This window comes from Leucoraja erinacea, chromosome 3, assembly GCF_028641065.1.
Source record: "Leucoraja erinacea ecotype New England chromosome 3, Leri_hhj_1, whole genome shotgun sequence".
Taxonomy (NCBI): Eukaryota; Metazoa; Chordata; class Chondrichthyes; order Rajiformes; family Rajidae; genus Leucoraja; species Leucoraja erinaceus.
The window spans coordinates 61,839,026-61,846,939 of record NC_073379.1 but is presented as its reverse complement, the minus strand read 5'-3'; positions in this window follow the sequence as shown (position 1 = coordinate 61,846,939).

Below are 7,914 nucleotides of genomic sequence, written 5' to 3'. Positions count from 1 at the left end.
CACAAGGGCCACATCTAACTTCCTCTTAAATATAGCCAATGAACTGGCCTCAACTACCTTCTGCGGCAGAGAATTCCACAGATTCACCACTCTCTGTGTGAAAAATGTTTTCCTCATCTCTGTCCTAAAAGATTTCCCCCTTATCCTTAAACTATGACCCCTTGTTCTGGACTTCCCCAACATCGGGAACAATCTTCCTGCATCTAGCCTGTCCAACCCCTTAAGAATTTTGTAAGTTTCTATAAGATCCCCCCTCAATCTTCTAAATTCTAGCGAGTACAAACCGAGTCTATCCAGTCTTTCTTCATATGAAAGTCTGACATCCCAGGAATTAGTCTGGTGAACCTTCTCTGTACTCCCTCTATGGAAAGAATGTCTTTCCTCAGATTAGGAGACCAAAACTGTACGCAATACTCCAGGTGTGGTCTCACCAAGACCCTGTACAACTGCAGTAGAACCTCCCTGCTCCTATACTCAAATCCTGTATATGGCTTTAGCTTTAGAATAGACAGTTGTATTTGCTTACTCTAAAGCTACTTGGTTCATACTTTCTAATCTAATTATTCACTACATCTACAAATAATAGGGATTATTAAATGCGTTATTCATTTATTAGTCAGTTATTACAGGTTGACATTTGTAATGCCACATTTTTCTCAGCATTAAAAAAAAATCTAAAAGTTGTGCTAAGAGCAGAAGACATCTTCAAGAGACAAATTAAGAGTGTTTAATTGCCATATGTACCAGCCACAGAACAATGAAATTCTTACCTGCTGTAGCTTGAAAGGCTCATTAACGCAATAATCTATCTACCTATATATCTATATATTACTAAAACTCTTATCTTGTTTGTTTCTATGTGTGTGTGTGCGTGAATGGATGTCTGCACATGTGATCCCGGAACTACGCCAAAACAGTACACGATAGCACTACAATTTTTAAACCACCTTACTCGCAAATGTCTTGTGGTCTTTTCTATCAGTTTTGAGTACTACAAGCCCCAGTAAGTGCAGATTTTTTAAAGTTTAAAATGAGGGAGGGTGAATAAGGTGAAATGAGCAGCCCCTGCGCAGGTGGGGGCTGTGGGTGAGTGGTGGAATATTGTGTTGGGGGATGTGTGCATGGTGGAATATTGCCTTGGGGAACTGGTTGCGTTAGAGGACCAGGCCTCCCATGGGGGCTATGGGTGAGTGGTGGAATATTGCTTTGGGGGAACTGGTTGCATTGGTGGACCATTCCGCCCATGTGACAGGGACCCAATGGGTCTAGTATATATATAAGTAAAAGTCTCAGCTTGTATGTATGTATACATGTATGTATGTATGTATGTATGTATGTATGTAATACAGTACACGATAGTGCGACAATTTTAGGGGTGCCTTATTCACCATTCACCTACAGTGTGCAGTAGCAAGTTTTGTTTGATTTTACAAAGTATTTCCCATTACAAACTTTAATTAACGTTCTACTCCCCGGGCCCAGTGGCAGTCACGCCTGTGCAGTGGGAGAGGGTTGCCGGGTCCGGTATCCATCAGTGTTTAGTTGGGGGAGGGTTGCCTGTATCCGCACGTGTGCAGTGTGTACTTAACTGGCGTCACAATGGGGAGCAAACGGGTCCACGGGTCATCTAGTAAATAATTAAATGTCCGTTCGATTTTACAAAGTAATTCCCTTTATAAACATTAATTAACTTACTACTGTGAACGGCACAGTGCTCCCACTTGCTGGGGCCGTCAGCCGCGCCTGCGTAGTTGGGGGAGGTTTGCCAGGCCTGCTATCCATGGCGGTGGAGGTGTGCCTGCGCAGTGCGCTCCCACTTGCTGGGCCCATCAGCCGCGCCTGCACAGTTGGGAGATCTTCCGTGTGTACTAGACTGGTGTCACAAAGAGACCAAATGTTCAATTTTACAAAGTAATTCCCTTTATAAATTTAATTTACTTTCTACTGTGAACGGCAGTGCACTCCCACTTGCCGGGCCCGTTAGCCACGCCCGCGCAACTGGGGAAAGGTTGCTGGGCCCGGTATCCGCGCGTGCTCAGTTGAGAGAATTTGAAACAACTGAACGGGTTGTACTTGACTGGTGTCACAACGGGGATTGTGGATGATCAGTCATGATCATATTGAATGGCGGTGCTGGCTCAAAGGGCCGAATGGCCTATTCCTGCACCTATTGTCTATTGTCTATTGTCTATTATCTATTGTCTATTATCTATTGGGGATGATGGTTCCCAGGAGATGATGGTTCCCAAGTCTGTCCGACCTCTCCCTGTAGCTAATACCCCCTTATCCAGCCATCAATTTGGTAAACCTCCTTTGTGCCCTTTCCAAAGCCACCGTAGTTGGGGGAGGTTTGCCAGGCCTGCTATCCGTGGCGGCGGCGGCATGCCTGCGCAGTGCGCTCCCACTCGCTGGGCCTGTCTATACACTATAAATGTACAATAATCAAGAATAAAATAAATGAATAACCAGTAATACTAGGTACCCAGTGCAAAAACCAATATCATGGTACAATATCATATGATGTCATAGAAGATCTCTAAGGTAGTGGCTAGTGTTGTTCAGTGTTCAGGAGCCTGATAGTTGCTGGAAAGAAGCAATTCTTGTAGTGAGATGATTGTGCGCAGTTCTGCCCCCCCCTTTACAGGATGGATGGGCACAAAGGAGGTTTACCAAATTGACTGGATAAGGGGGTATTAGCTACAGGGAGAGGTCGGACAGACTTGGGAACCGTCATCTCCTGTGAACCATCATCTCCAAGGACAAAGATAACAGACAATAGGCAATGGGTGCAGGAGTAGGCCATTCGGTCCTTTGAGCCAGCACTGCCATTCAATGTGATCATGGCTGATCATCCACAATCAGTACCCCGTTCCTGCCTTCTCCCAATATATCCCCTGACTCCGCTATCTTTAAGAGCCCTATCTAGCCCTCTCTTGAAAGAATCCAGAGAACCGGCCTCCACTGCCCTCTGAGGCAGAGAATTCCACAGACTCCACTCTCTGTGTGAAAAAGTGTTTCCTCATCTCTGTTCTAAATGGCTTACAAGACAAGAGACAAGACAAGAGACAAGACAAGAGACAAGACAAGACAAGACAAGACAAGAGACATTTATTCATCACATGTACCAATTGGTACAGTGAAATGTGTGGTCACCATCCAGCCATACGAATAAAAAAGAGCACAGAACACGATAATCTTTAACATAGACATCCCCACACAGCGGAATCAAAGTTTCCCACTGTGAGGGAAGGCACCAAAGTTCAGTCATCCTCCTCTGTTGTCCTCTGTTGTTTACCCATGGTCGGGGGGCTCCCGAACCCCTCGCTGTCGCCGCTACGGGCAGCCCGATGTTCAGGCCCGCTCACCAGATGATGGAACTCTGACGTCAGAATGGGAGAACATTCTCAGCGGCTTGGACTTCCGATTCAGCCACTTCCTACCGGAGACCGCGGCTCCCAAAGTCCACAGGCCGAGCTTGGCGGAGATTCACGCTGGCGGCCCTCGACAAAGGGATCCCAGGACTCCGCGATGTTGAAGTCAGTGCCGCCCATGCTGGAAGCTCTGCAAACCGCAGCTCCACAGCTGAAGCAGCAGGCCCAACACTCCGGAGCTTCAAACGGCGATCCAGGTAAGGTATCGCTTACTCCGCGATGAATCCAGTGCTGCGCCGCTGCTGAAGCTTTGGTCCAGTCCCCGACAGAAAAGGCCGCACCAATCCAGTTGGTAGGCCACGAGGGTGGGGCGAAGATGCGACTCAGTGGAGTCACATCCTCGCCAGGAGGTGACTGAGAAACGGTTTCCCAATGGTGACCTTAAATGGGGGGGCCAACATCAACTCCACAGTCAAAAAGGCACAACAGAGGATGTACTTCCTGCGGCAGCTGAGGAAGCACAATCTACCACAGGCAATGATGGTCCAATTCTATACGGCCATCATAGAGTCTGTCCTCCCCTTCCCCATCATGGTCTGGTTTGGCTCAGCCACGACGCACGACATCCGGAGGCTGCAGCAAATCGTCCAATCTGCTGAGAAGGCTTTTGGCTGCAACCTTCCCTCCATTGACGAACTGTACACTGCAAGGGCCAGGAAGCGAGCGGGTAAGATCATCTCTGACCCCTATCACCCTGGCCACAAACTCTTTGAGTCCCTCTGGAAAGGGACTCCGGACTGTCAAAGCTGCCACAGCCAGACATAAATACAATTTTTTTCCACGAGTAGTAACACTAATTAATAACCAAAAATCTACAGCCTCCTTTTGCTCTGGTATTTTATTTAATTCACATGTTTAATTGATAATGTTTTATTATTAATGTTTAATATTTTATGTGTCATTCCTAACTGTCACAGTATGTCTTGTTGTCATTTGCGTGCGGAGCACCAAGGTAAATTCCTTGTATGTGAATACTTGGCCAGTAAACTTATTAATTAATTCATTAACTTGGACTGTTTTATATGGAGGTTGCGGGAAGATCAGATAGAAGTATATAAAATTATGAAAGGCATAGATAGGGTAAACAGTCGGATGTGCTGGAGGGAAGAATCAAATAGTAGAGAGCATGGCTTTATGTTGAGAGGGGCAAATCTTAAGGGAGATGCGCAGAGCAATATTTTTTTACACAGAGGGTGCTGAGTGCCTGGAACGAGCTGCTAGGGGTGGTGTCGGGGCAGATACATTAGTAACATTAAGAGACTATTTGATAGGCATATGGATATACAGGAAATGGAGGGATATGGGGTATGTGCAGGTAGACAAGAGTTGGCAACACATTCAACACAGACCTAGTGGGTCGAAGGGATTGTTCTTGTGCTGTACTGTTCTATAATGTGGCCAGGGTGATGTGGGTCTTTGATGATATTAGCTTATTACCTTTACATGATTTCAAAGCCTTGTAAATGCTTTATGAACTATTAATGACATCCAAAGCTTGTGAGATTGTGGATATAAATTTCAGTTTCATTCTGCCTGGACCTCACTTGAAATTGGTGCATTCATTGTGGAAAACCAGGAGCCAGGATTAACTCATTGTTCCTTGGAGATCTGAGAACAACCAGAAGCTATTTTCACAAACTTAAAAATGGCACACTATAAGCTTTTTTTATAGCCAGACAGCCAAAGGAGTAGTCCAGTCATAGTTAATGCCAGCAAAGCATTCCTTATAGGGATTTTTTACAAACCATGTTTCACCCTCTTCTTGCATGATTAGATCAACCCATTTGTTTGGCCAACATAAGCAATACTTTGAAAGGGAATACATATTTAATATATTTCTCACTCACAATCTGTACTTGAAACCATAGTGGGCATTGCGGAGAATCATATAAGAGAGGAAAATGTATGGCAGAAAAGAAGCTGAGTTAATAAACAGGAGATCGTGTGGAGCATAAACACAAGGCAAGACTTGGATTGATTTTTGGTGCTTGGAATCCTATGTAATTTTGTGTGTGGAATGTTTTTCTCATTGCATGTGGATTAAGTCAAAATTGAGGAAACATTAAATGAGGTAGTACAACCCACGGGCCAATACACAATGATGCACTTCCTCCATTTTTCTTGATTCTAGTTTAAGATCCAAGTTGTTGTTCCTTTCACCAATTGGAAATCTGTGCTTCTGCCAACAGCATTTGCTCTTATTGAAAGGGGCGAATAAGGTCACTGCTTGAGATATTAAAAGCAAAAACCAGTTGTAGCCTAATCTTCACATATTCAAATCTCTGTAGCTCAATTTTGCCAACTGATTGAAATGCCAATAATATTGCTGGAAAAAAAAACTGATAAAAACTTAACTGAAAGTAAAGAAGTTGATATGTAAGCTGAAGATATACACAAAATGCTGGAGTAACTCAGCGGGTCAGGCAGCCTCTCTGGAGAAAGGGACGAGGTGACGTTTGGGGCTGAGACCCTTCTTCTGAATGAGCTCAGTCTGAAGAACAGTCTTGATCCGGAACGTCACCTGTTCCTTCTCTCCAGAGATACTGCCTGACCCGCTGAGTTACTCCAGCATTTTATGTTTATCTTGGGTGTAAACTGCATCTGTAGTTCCTTCCCACATATGATATGTAAGCTGGGTTGTTATGATTTGCAACAAAATGCCAGAAACATATGATGAAAGGTCTTTGACCTGAAATATTAACTTAGTTTCATTTTCATAGATGATGCCTGACCTGCCGACCCATTTTCAATATTTCCCGCTTTCAGATTTCCAGCATCTGCAGTTTTTTGATTATCAGTGGTTATAATTTCATAAGTGGACAGTACAGCTTTGGCTCACTTCACAGATCATGCTTATTAAGCATAGTCATTAGATTTTAAAACCGAGTCATTTAGCAAGGTCTGCCAAAGAGGCGATATTGCAGAGATTTTGATTTAAAATAATATATTGTCCCCTCCCACCCAGAAAAATGGTTTGCATCAATAGTAAAATGTGGAATAATCATTTTCCCCTTTGTCTTCTGCCTGCACCCAGACTGTTTCAAACCATCTTTCATTCTTGACCGCACTAGGTGCTCATTTCTCAATGTAGAAGAATCAAGAGTGTTTAATTGTCATATAGACCATCAATGGAATAATGAAATTCCTACAGGCTGCAGTTTAACATGCCCATAAATATAATAACACACAGATAATATATAAGTAAACATACAAACAATTAATGACTGTAATACTATGAAGCCATAATAATGCAAAAGCCAAAGTCTGTTGTGAACCAAAGGAGATCATAGTTGCTGAGGGCAGTGTTGAGTGGTGTTCAAGAGGCTGATGGTTGCTGAGAAAAAAGCTGTTCTTAAACGTGGTTGTCATGATTTTCAGGCTTCTCTACCTCCTTCCAAATCATAGTAGCCAAAAGGCAGCGCATCCTATAGATTCCTTCAATGTTGGGGAGGACAGTATCTGTGAGAGTGTCGACCATTCTCTGGAGTCTCCATAGACACAAAATGCTGGCGTAACTCGGCGGGACAGGTAGCATCTTTGGGGGGAAAGAATGGGTGATGTTTCGGGTCGATGAGATCAAGAGATGCTACCTGACCTGCTGTGTTACTCCAAAATGTTGTGTCTATTTTCAATTCAAACCAGCATCTGCAGTTCTTTCCAACACATTCTGTAGTTTCTGTTGTTGCTGGACTTTTGATAATCTGTTTTTCAATTCAGAACTCTCAGTGTTTTTTTTAAATGCTCAAATACTCCAAATTATAATGACTGACAACTTCATTCTGATCTCCCCATGTACCTCATTATAGCCCTTGTACTTTATAAAAAAAAAACACTTTCTCTATAGTTATAACACTATATCCTCCATTTGAATATTTTTTTATCTTTGCATTACCTGTTATACTTGTACATAGCTTGATTGTGCTCATGAACGGTATGAATTGGTTGGGTACCCACAAACCAACTTTGTTCTCTGCATTTCAGTGCGTATAATTATAATAAACCAATACCAATCTGTGACGAAAAGCAGTTAATGTTTCAGCGTGATGATTAAGCATTGGAACTGATCAGCGCAGAGGCCAAGGTTAATGAGAAATAATCTGCCTTTTCTTAATATGACGGCTAGAAGATTTACATTTTGGATCTCATTTGCATGGATCACATTGGTCTCCCAAGTTTTCACTGACTGATGGTTTGTTGTAAGATTTTGGTTGGAAGAGGAATAGCTCTCAGTAATTAGTGATGTTCTTAGGAGGGAAGTTTTGGGGCATAAGGAAATAGATGGATGAGAAATAATGGATCAACAACAACTCAACAATACTCTCTGTTTTTGATTATTCGTTGAATAGACGGGGGTGTTTTCAGTAACAGAGGAAACAATAGACAATAGACAATAGGTGCAGGAGTAGGCCATTCGGTCCTTCAAGTCAGCACCGCCATTCAATGTGATCATGGTTGATCATCCCCAACCAGTACCCCGTTCCTG